Here is an 18,105-nt window from a genome sequence, read left to right on the forward strand (position 1 = left end):
CCGGACCCGGATCGGGATCGCTCCCGCTGTGCCCGGGGCTGTCCCGGGACAGGGATCATTCCCGCTGTCCCGGGACACCGACAGGGATCATTCCCCGCAGTCCCGGGACACCGACAGGGATCATTCCCGCTGTCCCGGGACGCGGATCATTCCCGCTGTCCCGGGACGCGGATCATTCCCGCAGTCCCGGGACGCGGACACGGATCATTCCCGCTGTCCCGGGACGCGGACACGGATCATTCCCGCTGTCCCGGGACGCGGATCATTCCCGCAGTCCCGGGACGCGGACACGGATCATTCCCGCTGTCCCGGGACGCGGACAAGGATCATTCCCGCTGTCCCGGGACGCGGATCATTCCCGCAGTCCCGGGACGCGGACACGGATCATTCCCGGGACGCGGATCATTCCCGCAGTCCCGGGACGCGGACACGGATCATTCCCGGGACGCGGATCATTCCCGCTGTCCCGGGGCGCGGATCATTCCCAGTGTCCCGGACCCGGACCCGGACCCGGACCCGGACCCGGACCCGGACCCGGACCCGGACCCGGACCCGGACCCGGACTCACCTCCGCTCCGCCGCTCCCGCTCCGCCGCCGCCGCTCCCCGAGCGCCGCCTTTCATTGGCGCTCGCGGGGGCCTCGCGCCGCTCTCAGCCAATCGGGCACCGCCCCCGAACGGCGCTGGCCAATGGAGAGCGGGGGAGCCCGCGCGGGGGGCGCGTGCCCGCGGCGGGGATGGGGGACCGGGAAAAGCGGGACAGGGAAAAGCGGGACAGGGAAAAGCGGGACAGGGAAAGCGGGACCGGGACCGGGAGCGGGACCGGGACAGGGACAGGACGGGGGAGCGGGCTCAGAGGCGGCACCGGGACACGGGACACTGCGGCGGGGTTGCTCCCTGTGAGGGACGTGAGCCCTGGCACGGGGTGCCCGGAGCGCTGGGGCTGCCCCGTCCCCGCGAGTGTCCGAGCCCCGCTCCGACCGGGCTTGCACCAGCCTGGCACGGTGGAAGGGCAGGATGGAACCGGGTAAAGTCATCCTTGTCAGTGATCGAAGCACTCTGGGGCTCTGTGCTAGGACCGCGCAGTCCCTGGGGTTCAAAAGAACCGGGCAAGGAGGAATGGTGTTTGTTTGTTTGTTTATGGTGTATGATGTTTGTTTGTTTGTTTGTTTGTTTGTTGTGTTTGATGTTTGTTTGTTTGTTTGTTTGTTTGTTTGTTTGTTTGTTTGTTTGTTTGTGGTGTTTGATGTTCGTGGTGTTTGTGAGCATTCCTGCCCCGGGGCAGCAGTGCAGAACGGGCTGCGGAGGGCGGGGATGGGGCTGATGGTTCGGGGTACCCGAGCACCGTGCAGCCCCCACTGGGCTGACAGCTCTCCAGCCAGGCTGCTGTCGTGGCTGGCCTGGGACTGTCCCCCTGTCCCTCTGTCCTGGGTCTGTCCCTCTGTCCGTCTGTCTGTCTGTCCCTCTGCCCCACCATCCTCCCATCCCCAGGCTCTGACACCAAGCACAGGGAAATGGATTTCTGAATCGGACAGAAATGTGCTGGGGCAGTTTATTACGGCAGATAGACACACAATGTTTTTAGCAGAAGAAACTGTCCAAAACCATGTTTCTCTTGTTATTTTAATGGATGTTGAGCACTGAATAACAATCTATTGCCTTTTGTATTTTGTTGCTGGTTTTTTTTTCACATGGATCGGTGAGGTCTTTACTGCTTTAGCAAACATTCCTGCCTGCTCCAACAAACATTCCTGCCTGCTCCTGCTGAGGCCAAGAGGTCCAGCACAAAGCCCCTTTGTGCAGGTGAGGGAGAGAGGGCTCCACATGCTCCCAGCTCACTCTCCTGGTTCCCCATTTCCCACTGGCCCCAGCCATTCTCCCTTCTTCATTGTGCCTGAGTCCAGGAAAAGCCCTGAAATAACGCAAACCAGGATCCAGCTGCCTGTTATGATCTGTGATCTAGGAGTACAACCCCAGCTCAGGGCCAAACTGGCTCCTTAAATCTACAATCTGGAAAAAAAAATCCTAAACTCTTGTTGATTTAATTTCTCCCTTGTTGGTACATTTATTTCCTGAAATTTCTCGCAGCATTCCTGCAGAGAAGGGGAGCAGGCAAACAGATATCCCAGGGTCATATGGAGCTGGATATGGTTTTCCAAATGAAGGGATAGAATTTACAGCAGCCCTGTGGAAAGGGAAATGAGTGAAAAGCAGCAAAAGCTGGTGCTGAGGCAGCACAGACTGTGTGTCCTGTCCCCAGCCCCTGCTCTGCTCCTGAGGAAGAGGAGGATTGCTGCTGCTCCCAGCTGAGGGGGGTGCTGCCATGTCCATGCTGGGGCAGCTGGGGCAGTGAATTCTCTGCTCACAATGCTTTGGTGAGGCTGGCTGGGCACAGCAAAAAGGCCAAGGACTCTGGGGGCTGGCAGCCTGAGTGAATGTCTGAGTGAACGTCTGAACATTTTTAGAAGAGGTATTTGAACATCCTCAAAAAAAAAAAAAAAACCTGGGTTAAAAAGCAATGGCAGAAGAGAAATTCTGGAGAGATAAAGTTCCTTCAGGGAGGGTGTTCGAACCTGACCTTCCAGAGGCATTTTGGGAGTGAGCAGAGAGAACAAACAGCACAGGGATATTGTTTTTCAAGCTCATGAAGGGCTTGGCAGCCCCGGGAAAGGTTTGACATGGCAATGGGGTGACATTATCTGCCTTTCCCAAGGCACACACGCACGTGGCCACCTGGGACATAGGAAAGAACTCAGCGAGGGACTGCAGGGCGCCACGGGCACGGGGTGACAGGCCAGCACCCGGCAGGAGCAGTGGCACTGCCACGCTGCCACCCACGCAGGGACACCGGCAGGTCCCCATCGCCTCCCAGGCTCACAGGAACTGAGCTCATGCCTTGGATGAGAGTGGAGGGAGCGTTTTTTGTGGGGGGGTAAATCCACCTAGCAGGGAGATGTGACATGTAAGAGTGACAGATTTGGGTGGGGTTTGTTTGTTTGGTTAATTTTAAATTGCAGAGCTGTGCCCCCACAGCTCAGGGTGCTGAGCAGGACTGGGTCCTTCCCGAGCAGCCAAGGCCTTTCCGCAGGACAAACCCAACACTGGAATAAGAGTTAGAACCCTTCTAGATGCTTCCACTGACAATAAAGACACATCTGAACAGTTGTAATTAATGGTAGCGCAAATAACTCATGGCAAGTGGTAGTGACATGGAGGCAGAGTGGGAAGGCACACCACACCAAGGGCAGGTTGTTCCTGGTGGTGACAGCTCCCTGGGATGGGAGATGCAGCCAAGCTGCACGGGTTTAGTTCCCGGGTTTCTGAATGGTTCAGCCTTGCAATACACAGGTACAGACACCTGTAACCATTCCTACAGGTACAGGTACCATTCCTACCTGTACGCCTTTACACCTGTAAACATCCCTGAGGATGAAATGTGCTGCAGTGTCCTGGCAGAGTGGGGCAGCTGGGGAGAGGGACAGGTGAGCTCCAGGGACAGGTGAGCCCCAGGACAGGTGAGCTCCAGGGGAGGCTCAGGTGAGCTCCAGGCACTCCCAGAGCAGCCCTGCCGTGGGAGGGCTGCCAGCAGGGGATCACTGCTGAGTTCCGAGGCTGGGCTATACTTAGCTCTGTGCTAGGAAGAGACAGAATCATCCTGTGACTAAACACAGCTGATCCCTGCAGGAGTCATTCCCGTCACTGGCTGCCACACGGGCAGAGATGCTCAGCTATGAGAACTGGAATTTCAGCTTCCTGTTGATTCACTGGCAGCTTTTATCAGCACAAAACCATCCCTGCAGGGGGGTCACCAGACAGGGCCTCCTCGGGGTGTGCTGAGCTCTGGGGACAGCAGCCTGATCCTGGGGACAGCAGTCTGATCCTGGGGACAGCAGTCTGATCCTGGGGACATCAGCCTGATCCTGGGGACAGCAGCCAGACTCTGGGGACAGCAGTCTGATCCTGGGGACAGCAGCCTGATCCTGGGGACAGCAGTCTGATCCTAGGGACAGCAGTCTGATCCAGGGGACAGCAGCCTGACCCTGGGGACAGCAGCCTGACCCTGGGGACAGCAGTCTGGCTCTGGGGGCAGGAGCTCATTGGAGTCACTAAGGACAGGTGAGGGAGGGATGTTTGAGGTCACCTGTGAGAGCAGCACTGTCCCTGATGCACCTCCTGAAGCTGTAGGTGTCTCCTGGTCAGGATGGCACCTGGGAGCCTGGCTGGGCACAGAGGGAGCCTTTGGGGACCAGGCTTGCACAGGGCAGGTGATGAGGCTGGAGCCTGGCTGCAGGGGAGACACGGAGTGGGGGGCACAGACAGAGATTCTTGTGGATTTTGTGATTCCCTCAGGAATCCCACGTGCAGGAAAGGACCAAACCTCTGCCTGGAATTGATGTTGACAACGACCTGCTTTGTTGTGAAGAAATAAAAGGCACCTCTGGAGGAAGGGGATGGAAGCTGGCAGCTGGGGGTGAGGTTTGCTGTTCCCCAGCCGACTGAAGCTCTGGTGCTTCCAGGCACATCCATGAGTGTCCATTCAAAAGAGCTGCTTGAATGGCTCCTTGATTAATCCAAATGAAAAATCTGGCCCACAGATAATAGAAATGGGCAGGACTGATGAATATTTCTGATGCTGTGGGTCGGCGAGGCAGCAGCCAGCACGCCCTGAGGTGCCAGCAGGGACCAGCCCAGCAGCACCTCTGGGATGGGGCTTTCACCCCTCTGTGTGCTGGAGGAAGAGAGGCTGGTGCTGTGCTTAAAGGAATTACTGCAAACCCTGCAGTGTTTTCTAGGGAGACAATCTGAGGTATTACATTCTTGGCTAATTTTTGATTTTTCTCTTTCGTACAAACATAAAGGGATAAATGAAGTAGAAAATATGGCTCTGCAGCTGCTTTCAGTTAAGTGTTTCCCCCCCTTCTGTAGTAGTATAGCTACAGATTTGGTTGAAATATTTTGAAGAAATTTTCATCTCCTGGATCCTCAGTCAGAGCAGAGCAATCAAAGGGAAATGACAGGAAAATAAATGGAGGAAACTAATCAAAAAGGCAGACAAAGGCCAGTTAAATCCAGGCAGCTCCTTTTCTATTAAATATTGAATAAGATAACCTAAATTTTTGTGTGTGCTGCTTTTACCTCTGGTTGATTTACAGAGATAGGGGACTGAAGTAGGAAGGAAAGAAAATACTGCATGAACTCTAAGAAATATTTTGTGGCGACACACACACTTTGTTTTTTCACTGGTCGTGATCAAATGAGTCATCCCGTTTGTAGTCAAAAATAGATTCAGTAATGTAGATTAAAAAATAAACCAGCAATACGTGTGGTTTTGAACACAGCTGTTACGGGAGGGCTTTCCTAATTTGGCTATATTCATGCAGGGTCTTTCTTCCAAAGTTTACGCAGTTGGTTTCATCATCAAGAGATTATTTGTAGTGAGTAAAGCATCTGAAATCACGGAGCAGTCATGGAACTCTGCGAGCCTGTCTGTAAAGTGAGAAATGACACACAATGCTCATGAAGAATATGAATTAACTTTCTGCCCTTTTATTTTGAGTCAAGGACTCCCTTTACCCCTGCCTGTGCTGTGCTGCTCAGGGGAACCTGTCGGGACACGGCTGGTGCCAGCCAGCTCCTTTTTTTGGGGACATGGGGGTGGTCTGGCACAGCCAGCTCCTGGTTTTGGGGACATGGGGGTGGTCTGGCACAGCCAGCTCCTGGTTTTGGGGACATGGGGGTGGTCTGGCACAGCCAGCTCCTGTTTTTGGGGATATGGGGGTGGTCTGGCACAGCCAGCTCCTGTTTTTGGGGACATGGGGCTGGCCAGCCTGCACTGCCCAAACCCAGCTGGAGGCTGCTCAGGGTCTGGGGAGCCATGGCCAGGCTGCTGTGGGACCCTCCTGCTCTGAGATGGGCAGAGCTCTGTGCCTGGTGCTGGCCTTTCCTGGTGCTGAGGATGTCACGGGGCTCCATGTCCCATCTCCATCACAGGGCTGGCATCCTCTGTCCTGCTGGCCTCTGCCCAGGAGTGAATTTGTCCCACCTGGTGCGAGGGCAAATCTGGGAAGGGAGGAGATTGAGTCTGGAGGATGCCAAACCTCTTGAGAAAGCTGGGTGGACACAAAGAAAAGATGTCCCAGAAGGGGCATTTCAGGGTGAGGTTCTGCTTTAGCTGGCATCTGTGGCTGTTAAACATCAGCAGATGCATCTGGAGGGCACGGGCCAGTCACAGGGCTGGAACGGGGTGGAGATCATGGGGGTGGTGGAGATGATGAGGGTGGAGTAGGAGGATGAAGATGATGAAGGTGCTGGAGGAAGAGAGGATGGTGAAGGGGGTGTGGGAGGATGAAGATGATGAAGGTGCTGGAGGAAGAGAGGATGGTGAAGGGGGTGTGGGAGGATGAAGATGATGAAGGTGCTGGAGGAAGAGAGGATGGTGAAGGGGGTGTGGGAGGATGAAGATGATGGAGGTGCTGGAGGCAGAGGCCGTGGGGAGGGTGGCAGAGCACACCAAAAGCAGCTGTTGCAGACATGACCACGGGATGCAGCTGTGCTGCTGGAGCTGCAGTGCAGCTGTGCTGGACTCAGGGTTTGTCCTGGGGCTGTGAATCCTTCAGCCCACAAACGACAGGGTCCTGCTGACCGAGAGCCCGCGGCCTTGCTGGGATGGAAAGTACAGGTAAATAAACCATGGGCAAGTGTCTGTGACACCTCTGTGTGTGTGTCTGTGTCAGGGCCTTGGAGTTGTCTTTGAAGACTGAAATGTTATGACATTAGGAACTTTACTACCAGGGAGAAATCTTAGAAATGCAAGAGTGCAAAAGGAACAAAAGTGGTTTTGCAGATCATTGCAGTTGAAAAATAGAACCATTAGCAAAGGAGGACTAACCTTATCTGATGCTCCTCTTTAGAATCTGGCATGTAGTTTTATGGATTAAACTGTTTTTCTTTTTGACACTAAGAGCCCTCTTTTAACTTTCCAAAAGGCACATCTGAAAACAGCTCAGGAATCTCAAAGAGCAAAAGGGTCAAACCCAAAGATTCCTCCTCTGCAAAGTATCTTCTTCATTGAAACTTGGCCACAAAGGTCTCTCTCCCATCTCCAAACCCTCTTTTGGAAGAAATTATGAGTGGCCTTTTACAAACGGAGCAGTCCTGCCCCAGCATGGCCCTGGAATGGACCAGGATGGACCAGGATGGACCAGGATGGATCAGGATGGACCTGGATGGACCAGGATGGACCTGGAATGGACCAGGATGGACCAGGATGGATCAGGATGGAGCTGGATGGACCGGGATGGATAAGGATGGAGGACTTCTCTCCAAAGCCTTCATGAAGAGAACATGGATATTTATGTTTTCCCACTTGCTGATTATTTTGCTGCTGTTTGCAGTGAGTAACACAGGTACCTCACCTGGGGATTGCCCGCGTGGTGCCAGGGGCCATCAGAAAGAGCTGCTGCTGCATGGGATGGGGTTCAGGAACTGCTTTGAAAAGGCTGCCAGATCACCCCCATAATTCACTGCAGAAGGACCCATTGTGGTTTGATAGGAGTTGTCCTGTTTCCTTAAATTAATGATACACTGCAGGGCTCAACATATATTTAAATTGCCATTTACTGTAGTAATAAATATTAATCATACTCTAAAAGAAGAAATGGGCCATTGTCAGAAAGAAGTAAAGGAACATTTTATGTTACCCCAGGCTGTCTTGTTTCTGCAGGGACACAAGAAAAATTGTGTTTATCATCTGGTATTTCAACAGAAAAACACTGTAGGGCCTCTCTAAATCCATCCAGCTTAACTGGTTGCTCACAAGTTCAAAAAACAGCTATGGATTTAAAAGAAAGCATTTATTTTTTGATAGTTTAGCTACAGTTTATCAAATGTTCTTAGGGGCTGGAAGAGCACGTGAGGATGAGGGGCCTGGCTGTGCCACAGGGCTGTGTTTGGTGGTGACAGTGACAGCTCCCAGGGGACACTTCCCATTATTTGCTCAAACAGCAGCAAGGGCACTAAAGGATTTCACCTGAGATGAGCTCATGTGCCCAAAATGTGAGCCCAGCCCCTGTCCCTGTCCCTGCCCTGTCCATGTCCCTGTCCCTGTCCCATCCCAGTCCCTGTCCCTGTCCCTGTCCCTGTCCCTGTCCCAGTCCCTGTCCCTGTCCCTGTCCCTGTCCCATCCCTGTCCCTGTCCCTGTCCCTGTCCCTGTCCCTGTCCCTGTCCCTGTCCCTGTCCCATCCCTGTCCCTGTCCCTGTCCCTGTCCCAGTCCCTGTCCCTGTCCCTGTCCCTGTCCCTGTCCCATCCCTGTCCCTGTCCCTGTCCCTGTCCCTGTCCCTGCCTGCATCCTCTGGCAGCTGAAGGTCCTTTCCAAACCTGTAAAAGCAGCAGCTTTGCTTAGCAGCTCCGTTGCAGTGAGTTCCTTCCCTTTGTGTTGCCATCGGTGGCAGAGCAGATCATTCACCCCTGGCAGCAGTGCTTGGGGGTTATGCTGTGATTCAACGTAGGTATGGCTACAAAAGATGTGACTACATTGCCCAAGTCTGGCATGCAACCCTTCTGACATTTCATGGACATGCCCCATATTTATCTCCATTTCTCCATTACTTTTGTGTTAATCTTGTTTATTACCTCATTGTCACTCTTCAGAAGCTGCCAGCTCATTCGTCTCCCACTCAGATGTTGTCACTAATTTGATTAAGGGGCTGTAACTCTCAACCTGTCTGGGGGAAATTCTCCATCCTTGGCTGGGTGCTGCCTCCAGGAGCTGTGCTGTGGGTCCCAGTGGGATGGAGGGAAGCACAACTGGGAAGGACATTTCCCCACGAGGGGATGCACGAAGCCCAGGGTCAGGCTCAGGATGTGGCAAACCCATCTTGTGTCCACTCTTGTTTCCCTGCAGCCAGGCTGTCTCAGGGATTTTGGGTGACGCCCTCCCTGGGCTCACTCTGGGCTCTGTGGGAAGGGTGCTGCTCACTGGGGCAGCACAGCAGAGCCACGTTCTGGGGAGCTGCTCCTTGAGATCCCCAGAATCACCCCTGGGTTCTGCCAGCAGCACACAGCAGGTGCTGCTTCCCAACAGTCCTGCTCCAGACCGGTCATCCTGCACCCCAATGCCCAAGTGCCCTCCCTTCTGTGTCCCCAGAGCACCAGGGAGGGGATGGAAACCCCCCAAAAGGGATGGCACTGCTGAACTGGGAAATGGAAATGGAAACAGAGCTGGCAGAGATGGCCAGGGGTGCTGGGCAGGGGACATGGGAAGACTGATATGGGTTGAGCATCTTGGTGATTTCTGAGGGAAATCTCTAGCTGGGAATAAAGGAGCAGAAGTTTCATGATTTTAAAAGATGAAATTATTTCTGTTCCCTGAGTAGGTCTCTGAAACCTCTCCTGGGAAATTCATACCAATGAAAGACACACTTCAGTTACTGCCTAAACAACAGCAAAACACGAATCTTTTAATTCTGTTCTGTAGGCTCAGTAAAACAAACAATGCCAGAACACAGAACTCGGCCATGTGCAAAAAGCAAAGTCTCTTCTCATTTGCTGGGAGCAGAAACAATCCTGGTTGTTCTCAGAGAGATCTCTCACTCTGGGAACGATGGTACAGAACGCTCCTCCGTGTCTGCTGCAGGATGGAGCTGAAACACTCCTGGGTAACAGCAATTGATCATAACAAAGTGGGAAAATGAGAGTGCTGCAGCTGGTACTGGGCTCGACTCAGCCTGTTCTGGATGTGGGGTAGTGGCCAGCATGTCATCTGCAGCTGGCACAGGGCAGGGAGCAAACGGGAACCCCCAACACCCCCGGCACCGGGGACAGCATCGCCTGCCTGGGGTGTCCACGCTGCGGGAAGGAGAGCTAAAGGGGATTTCATGGCTCACAGCGTGGGCTGGGCTATCATCTGGAGAAGGGATTGCTGGATATTGAACTTAGGGAGTACTGGGGAAAATTGGGGAGGGAAAGGAAAGGAAAGGAAAGGAAAGGAAAGGAAAGGAAAGGAAAGGAAAGGAAAGGAAAGGAAAGGAAAGGAAAGGAAAGGAAAGGAAAGGAAAGGAAAGGAAAGGAAAGGAAAGGAAAGGAAAGGAAAGGAAAGGAAAGGAAAGGAAAGGAAAGGAAAGGAAAGGAAAGGAAAGGAAAGGAAAGGAAAGGAAAGGAAAGGAAAGGAAAGGAAAGGAAAGGAAAGGAAAGGAAAGGAAAGGAAAGGAAAGGAAAGGAAAGGAAAGGAAAGGAAAGGAAAGACAGGCTGGCAGTAGCTGGCTGTGCCCACGGTGTGTGTGTCTATCCATCACAGCCTCACACACAAACACATTCCTGGGTTTGGAATGTGGTTCTTGGCCACAGAGGAAGCAGATTTACAGCTCTGAGCTCCACAGCAGCATGTGGAGGTAAATCTGGGCGAAGGAATTTCCTCGTACCTGTCATTGTAAAGATTTCACACAGCACTGCTCCAGCAGAATTATTTATCTCTATAATCACACCAACAAGAGAGGAAACAGGGTTATGTAAGTGGATGGGTTTGCATCTGAGAACGGGAGAATGCAGACCCAGGTCCTTCCACTGGACATGGGCACAGCACACACAGATCCCATTGCCACCTTCCCCATGGGCAACAAGAGCTCATTAGCCCAGGAGCCAGGGCTGGGAGAAAGGGAGGAGGGAATGCCTGAGGGAAGGATGTTCGACAGCCCAGGGCACAAGGAGGTGAAGTTTGCCGTTTCTAGGCAGGAACATTTATTTTTTTAGAGGTGATAAAATAATAAAATAAGTGACTTTGCCAACCTTACCACTACAGCCTGACCATGATTCTAATTCCTTTAGAGAATGAATCTTCAGCCTTTCAATGAATTCTGGTCTTTTGGGTTGAATTAGGGAACCAATAAATGGTGATTAAATTAAGGATAGCCCTAAGTTACTAAATAAATAAAAAAAAAAAAAACAAAACAGGAGCAGGGAACCCACACATGCTCTGTAAAGAATATTCTTAACTGCCAGGGAAGTTACAATAAGAACAATATAGTTCTGTAAATACTGGGTAAGAAAATTTGGGAATGTCCCAGCTGAAGGATTCTTGGACAGAAATTGGTGCTGTAGCGCACATGGAAGGGGCCACGAGAGAGAAACCCAAGAGTGCATTCCCAGTAAAATGGTGCAAACTCTGAGCAGAGTCCTGTTCCCAGGGCTCTGGGCACTGAGGGACCTCGGGGCTTTGGGCAATTTGGCTGAAATTGTCAAATCAGCTGGAAATGCCTGCTGGAGAAGGGCTGAGAGCTGCAGGGGTGGCACAGTCACTCACGGATGTTCCTGGGGATTCCATCGTCAGAGAGCTGCAGCCAGGGGGATGCCAGGGTGCCAGCTGCCCCTGGAGTCTGGGACGCTGGGCCTGGGGCTCCTTTCCCACAGAGGGAAGGCAGAGCTTTACCCCAGCCTCAGGGGTGGGGAAGGGGCCTCTGACCTCCCTCATATTTGTAATTGCTGCGTTGTGAGGAGTAAGGAGCTGTGCAGCCCGAGGGACGAAAAAAAGGCAAGCAAACAAACTCGAGTGTAAGTTAGAGCTACCCAGGGATTTTTCTAACTCATTTGTGGCCCCAGTCAGGGTTTATGTGTCCCTTTCCTGCAAGCAGCCAACAAAAACAGCCTTTGCTATGGAAACTGCCTCCCCCATCAGTGAGAGACCCAGAGCCCTTGGAAGGACGCTGGTGCCAATTAGCACCGGACCCTGAGCCCTTCAGGAGCTGCTCAGTCACAGAGCACTGGCCATGAACCTCTTTATTTTTAACCATTCAGAATGTGCATGAGGGCTGATTCCAGCTCTGGATGGGATGATGGATGTTCTACAGGGACACTGCGTGGTGGGAAGGGAAGGGACATCCCACCACACAGAGCTCGTCCCTGAGCGCTGCTGCTGGGAATCCCAGCCCAGCCCCATCCTGAAGCCAAAGACACAGCTGCCTTCTTGAACGTTCCCTGCAGCCCCTACATGCCGTATTTGCAAAGCAGTGTCTGCATAACTCATTGCTGTGGAAAGAGTCGTCAGGATGATGTATTGAAACCCAGCCATCTCCGTTATGGTATGCCATGTATGTTTTTAGAAGCTATTTTTAAAATTAATAGTACTCTGTAATGCTGATAAAGTAGAAAGCATTTATAATTTGTTGCACTCCCAACCTCTTTCTAAGCCCACATTAGTTCACTTTCCACTCGACCGGAGGACAATTTTTTTAAAGATATGATGGTTTGGAATTTGTTAATAGTGTATTAAGGGAAAAAAACCTTTGTTATTTAATGAGTACATCACCCTGAAGTGTTCTATAAAAGCTGTTGTGCTTCCTTTCCACCCCTGATTTACGTCTCAATATTTCATGGCAGTGTTCCCAGCGCTCCCTGCCGCAGGAACGCTCCTCCTCATCTCGGGCTCTTGCTCTTCACCAAGGGCTGGGTGAGGTTTGGTGACACGGGACAGGGAGCCCTGGCTGCTCCATGTCCACACGCAAGGTGGGAGAGTCAAGGGGAGTTTAACCCTGCTGTGGAGGCTTCAGGAAAGAGCGCTTGGCAGGACACTGAATCCATCCATGTAAATGGAAATCCATGCACAGACTTCTCTCAAAAGCCCTGCATTTCCAAGAAACTGAGATTCTGGTGACATCCTCCGGCTTTCTCCTTTGAACAGGCATCTCCTTCTCTCCAAAATGAGACCCTGCAGGATCCCAGTGGAGCTGTGCCTGCTCCTGTCCCCCTGTGCTGTCCTCCAGGCCCTCGCTGTGTGCCTGGTGCCCCATCCAGCCGCCCTCAGCCCCATCCCTGCAGGCTCTGCAGCTCCTGAGCACTGGGAGCTCACGGCTCCTCTCCTGGCTGGGGTCACCAAGGAGCTGGAGCAGCAGAGCCATGCAGCACTGGGATGGTTTGTGCTGGAAGGGACCCTAAAGCCCACCTGGTTCCATCCTCTGCCATGAGCATCCTTCCCTAGAGCAGCATGCTCAGAGCTGCCTCCAACCTGGCTGGGAGCCTGGCAGGGATGGAAAGAGCTGGGTGGGAGAACACAGCCCCCCAGAGGGAGCAGGTCTGGCTCTGTCCCTGCCCCAGGGCTGCCTGAGCCCTGTGCTGGCCCCTCAGGCTGCTGCAGGCTGTGGGGCAGCCCAGTTCTGCCAGGGAGGGTGAGGGTTGGGCTGGTGGCAAAGCTCATCCCCAGGGATGTGGCACGTGGCACCAGCAGCACCAGGACACGGCCAAACCCCTCCTGATCTCTGCTGCTGCCAGAACCACACTGGGCAGGACACTGGGTGCGCTTGGACACACACTGGGGCATAAACAGAGTCTATCAGGATTATTAATGGTGTTTTTCTAACCTTTTTTATGAGGAGATGCTCACTTCCAACAGCACTGCCAGTGTTGGCATCCTTGAATTTTTTTCTTTCCAAAGAGGTTTAATTGAGCTAGGTATAAATAGCATATCAGTAAACAAGACCTTTTGGCTCTGTGAATCATGTCCAAAATATTTGAAGCCCTCCACAGCCTCTCTAATGGTGAAGAATGTGCTCATTAGGCTGGTCCAGATGCATTCTGCAACCCAGTGAGAAGCTCAGTGTGCAGCAGATAAATCACAGCAGGGTTAATGCTCCTGTTCCAGACACGGAGCACTCAAAGCTCTGGCACCCCCTCCAAGGACCTTGGCACGTGTGGCTCTTTGGCCTTCCCAGATTTTCAGAGTTTCACCCCAAAATGATTTTGACATGAGAGTCGCAGGACCCGAGTTTATTTAATTCCATTGACTTCACCCCCTGTCTCAGAGAATTCCAGCATGACTCTAAAAATCCCATAAACAACCCTGCACTGAAAACAAAATGGACACTGGGAAAAAGAGCAATTTTTGTTCTGAGTTTACTTTCTCGGGAATTTCTCAGCTAAGCATTTACATGACAAACATCTCCAGTTAATCTTGCTTGGGTGATGTAAGTGAATGGTCCCATCCTCCCCAGGAATGCATTTTATTTTCCTTCCGTAATCTCCATGGCATTAATTACGTCTGGTTCAGGGTATGTGGAAGTGTTTGCACCATCAGAAACTTTATTTTTAAAGTCACACTAGACCTACAAACATGTATACATGTGGATTCACACCTACCCTCCAAATAGCTGCCACAATTATAGAAGGGATTGGAAAGCTGGAGTGCAAAAGCACAGACCAAATGCCTCTGAGGTGAAGGGCGTAGAGAGTTGTTTTGACCTGAATAACAAAACTGAAATGCCCAGGTCTAAAAATATCCAAGAATATACTTAGGCCCCAGATTCTTCAAATTTCCTTAAAATGCAAATATGGGGATTGGGACTTTTCTTATCTCGCCTGACACCTCTTAGAAATAGAATTTGTTGCATTTATAGCCTGCTTTTATCTGAGAGTTCCAAAGTCCTCTGCTGATCTTAATTAAAACTTGGATGTGGAGCTGTGTAAGGTTTAGAATTCTTGATCCAGGTAAGGAAAACAACTTCATTAAAAAAAGAAAAAAGAAGCCTCCAAGGCTGGCAGCAGGCAGGAGAGCAGAGCCAGGTGAGGTCACCTGTGGGTAATTCCCCTTACCCCCATGGCAGCAGATTCCCAGTTTGAAGGGAGCAGGGAAGGCAAACCCCCAGCACTGTGCTCGGTGTGGGCTCTGGTGATGCTCCAGGTCCCCTGAGAGCCACACACACAACAGCAGCAAATGCATTTCAACAAACCTCCCTCTGTTTCAGAGCAGATGCATTATTACAGCTGATATTTTGTCACTTCTGCTGGGGATTTAGTAGAATAAAACCGAACTGTTCGTGCCACGGGATGTGGCCCTTCAGGGTCAGGTGTTTGGGGGGGATTTTTTGCTGCGGACATTTCCATCCTTGTGCATCTGCCCGTTGTGGGGAAGTGAATGTGCACTGACTGTGAGGGGTGGGGAAGGTCTGCAGGGTCAGGGCTGGACGGTGCCAAACCTCAGCACAGCTCAGTGAGAAAGGAGGTCTCAGACCATAAATATTCACATTATTTTCAAGCCATCAGTCTCTGTTCTATCCCAAATCCATACAAGGAGTCCTTGCTGTGTTCAGGAAATGCACCCTGAGTTGTCAGGGGTGTAAAATGTGCTGAGCTCACCCTGGTGCAGCTCACCCCCCTTCCTGCTGTCAGCAATTAGAGCCAATAAACATCTCAGGCAGAATGAAAGGATTTATTAGGGTTATCTTAGTGCTGAGTAAACTCAGAGATAAGAAACACAAAGATGGTCCATAATCTTAAACTGCTCATTAAAATATTATCTTTTAAGTGTTTTATAGGCTGAGGAGAACAGCAGCAGGAGCTCCCAGAATCAAATCCCTCAGAGAAGAGCCTGGTCTAGTGGAAGGTGTCCCTGCCCACAGGAGGGGATTGGGACTGGGGGGTCTTTGAGGTCCTTTCCAACCCAAACCATCCCAGGACTCCGTGATTCTGAGAAAGAAAGACTTAATGGTTGGACTCAATGATCGCAGAGGTCTTTTCCCACCCAAATGATTCTGTGATTCTGTGAAAGAAAGCCGAGCACAGGCTGCACCCAGAACCACATGAAATGGTCACACGTGAGCTAAAGGCTTGTTTGTTCATAAACCCCGGGTTATATTTGCAGTCAGGAAAACCCAGGCTGAGATTCTCTTTTAGGAAAAGCAGAAAGACCTTGTCATATTCCCCCGGTGTCTAATTGCTGGTGACAATGTCCCTAATGTGGCCAAGCCCAGCCCCCAGGCTGCAATGTGATGCTGAGCTCTGCAGGAGAGTTACCCACCCTCGATTTAAGCACAGAAAGGTGAATCCTTATGAATTACAGCATTTCAGAAGGTGTGGAACAGGGCAGGGATTAGTTTGATCTCTGAGTGCCTTTAATTGGGCAGAATTAAATGCACATCCTCATGTGCCACTTTTAAAGCACATAAAAATGTTCTTTAGTTCTCTTCCCCATTTCCAGGCACAGCACTTGCCCCTGCTGGGAAAGCTCCCATATTCCAATGAATCACATGCCTTTCCTTGTCTAATCACCAGATCCCTGACCTGGCACAGCAGTAACAATTCACTTAAACTATTTGCAATGGTGGAGCAGGTCTGTAAATCAGCCTCCCTCTGCTGACTCTGCTGCGGCCGCACGTTTTACTCCAGGTCTGCATCTGCTACGCTCATTTTTTAAACCGAACCTTTTTCTTTACTGCGGTGACATCTGTGAAGGTCACAGATATGTCTGCGTGATGCCATATGAAAGGAGACAGTGCAAGGAGATATTGTTCATCAAAATCCCAGACAGTTCATTCCCGTTGATGCAGAGAAATTCCCAGAACTGCCACACGTCTCTCTCTCCCCCAAGGCAGTTCCATCACTGGGAGCCATCAGCTGTAAATCTGTGAGCCTGGCCCTGGTGCAGAGCTCATTCATCCCTGGATAATTCTGCTGAAATGGTCAGGAATGTGCAGGTTTGGTCCAAACTGTGGTGCTGCCGTCTGTGATTTCATCTCGGGGCTGCTGAGAGCCTCTCACTGGGTTTGTTTTCCTATTTCAGCAGAACTGCGGATCTGCAAATCCGGAGCAAACAGAGATGGAGCTGATGTTCAGAATGTGGGAATTTCATCTTCCTGCACTCCATGGCGGTGCCCGTGGTCTGGAGAGCTCTGGGTGAGGCAGCGTGACCCCGGTCCTGCTGGGAGGATGCTGGGAGGATGCTGGGAGGATTAGGATGTCCTGTCCGGCTGGATGAGCGCGCCCAGCCCCTGCCCAGCCCCGCAGCACCAAAGGAATCCCGAACAGATTCACTCTGGGAATCCTGAGATTCATTCTGGGCTGCTTTGGGAAGGCGGCACTCGCCACCTACGGAGCCACCCGGGAAATGCAGGGACAGCCCAGGCTCTGTCCTGGGAAATGCAGGGACAGCCCAGGCTCCATGCTGGGAAATGCAGGGACAGCCCAGGCTCTGTCCTGGGAAATGCAGGGACAGCCCAGGCTCCATGCTGGGAAATGACATTTCCCCCTCAGGCCCCGGATCTCACAGAACCTCTGAGGCTGGAAGAGCTCTCCCAGCCCTTCCAGTCCCAGCTGTGCCCATCCCCACCTTGTCCCCAGCTCTGAGTGCCACCTCCAGGAATTCCTGGCACACCCCAGGATGGGCACTCCACGTCTGGCTGGGAGCAGCCTGGGACAGTGGAAGGAGTCCCTGCCGTGGCACTGGGTGGGATTGAACATCCTCTGGTTCTGTGATCACTGAAAATGCCAGGTGAGGACACGACAGCGAGGAGTTTATTCCTGTGGCAGAGCCAGCTCCAGACTCAGCCCAGCAATAGCTCGAGCACCACCACAGCAAACCCACAGGAAATTTATTCAATACATCCTGCCTCATTTCCTTCTCACAAATTGCCAGTATTCACTATTCAATTCATAACAACGTAATTTTGGCAGACAATTCTTGATCTGAAGTTCATTTGCAGTCCATCTTCAGAATTAATTTCTTTTTGTCGGACACATTAATGGCATGTTACTGGTAGTGCTTCTAATGAGGCTTCCAGCACGAGCACTCACATCTGCAATCTGAAATAGGGTTTATGAAAATATTCCCCACTAGGTTAAAATTGATTTACAAAAGAATGTCAAAGTAAATTGCTAAATATTCATGAACATTGGGCATAAAATACCCCTGAGCAAATGTGAAAACAGGCGAAGATTTTGGGCACCCATTTCTCCTCTTTGTGTGGGTTTCCCTTTCTCCCTGTGTGACTCCGTGGTGCCTTTGCTGTGTCCAGCTCGAGGCTCCTGCTCCAGCTCTGGACACTGGAGCTGAGCAGCTCCTGCAGGATCCCTGCAGGACAAATCCATCTCTCAGGTGCAGCAGTGAAGGCTCCTCCTCCCTCTGTGCCCAAGAACATTCTGAGCTACACATTACCTCTTTGCAGACTCACTATTAAAAGCTTTTAAACTTTAGCTCCAATTTCTCATTAAAACTTGCCTGCATTGATGTTTACAGCTGCTCTGTCAGAGACGTTGCCCTCTCTGTTAAACACAGAGTTAATGAGCAGCTCTGCTTCTGTATTGAACCTTCTTCACTTCCCTTTGGTTCAAAATCAGAATCGATAATC

The sequence above is a fragment of the Cinclus cinclus genome, chromosome 12 (assembly GCF_963662255.1).
Source record: "Cinclus cinclus chromosome 12, bCinCin1.1, whole genome shotgun sequence".
Classification (NCBI taxonomy): Eukaryota; Metazoa; Chordata; class Aves; order Passeriformes; family Cinclidae; genus Cinclus; species Cinclus cinclus.